This window comes from Brachionichthys hirsutus, chromosome 1 (genome assembly GCF_040956055.1).
Source record: "Brachionichthys hirsutus isolate HB-005 chromosome 1, CSIRO-AGI_Bhir_v1, whole genome shotgun sequence".
In the NCBI taxonomy this organism is placed as follows: Eukaryota; Metazoa; Chordata; class Actinopteri; order Lophiiformes; family Brachionichthyidae; genus Brachionichthys; species Brachionichthys hirsutus.
The window spans coordinates 915,096-915,972 of NC_090897.1; positions in this window are offsets into that span (position 1 = coordinate 915,096).

Sequence of the window (877 nt, forward strand, 5' to 3'; positions counted from 1 at the left end):
CCCGAGGAGTCCTTCCTGTGGGAGGACAGAAACTGGCTGTCCTTTGGTGGAAGTGCTGCTCAGTCGACTCCGTTGGCTCCGAGTCCATGAAAAGAGGCCGTTAATCATTAAGCTGAGGCCAAACAGAGCAGATAGAGCGATAGCGCCGCCGCGGACGCACTCTCCACACAACATGGCAACGACACAAAAGCACTTTGAGACGGCAAACAGGGACAATCTGAAAATAAGCACATGTTCTCCTGCGTCTGGAGAACGTTTCCTCGTGTGCAGACGATTCTGTTCCTCCAAATCTCTCGCTCCGGCTGCGTTAATCATTTCATCGGCTTTCGGCTTTTTTTTTATTAAAGGAACAGTTCACGCAAAAATGAAGACCCACTCGTCCGCCTGGACCAGAACCCGTAGGCGGTTCTGTTTAAAACGAACCCACCGTCGGCATCCTAAGAAGCTGCTGAATGTGGAGATCTAGAATCTGATTGGATAAGGTTCAACATGTGACCATTACAGCAGAGAGAGAACTGCAGCTCTCTGCGCTCCTCCATCAGCTCCGAGGCCGTGCACGTCTGTTAGCTTCCAGATTAGCATCGCTAGCTCCGAGTTTAAATGGTAGCTGATGGGCCGTGCACGTCTGTTAGCTTCCCAGATTAGCATCGCTAGCTCCGAGTTTAAATGGGAGCTGAGGAGGCCGTGCACGTCTGTTAGCTTCCAGATTAGCATCGCTAGCTCCGAGTTTAAATGGGAGCTGAGGAGGCCGTGCACGTCAGTTAGCTTCCAGATTAGCATCGCTAGCTCCGAGTTTAAATGGGAGCTGATGGGGCCGTGCACGTCTGTTAGCTTCCAGATTAGCATCGCTAGCACCAGCGCAGCCGTTACTACGTCA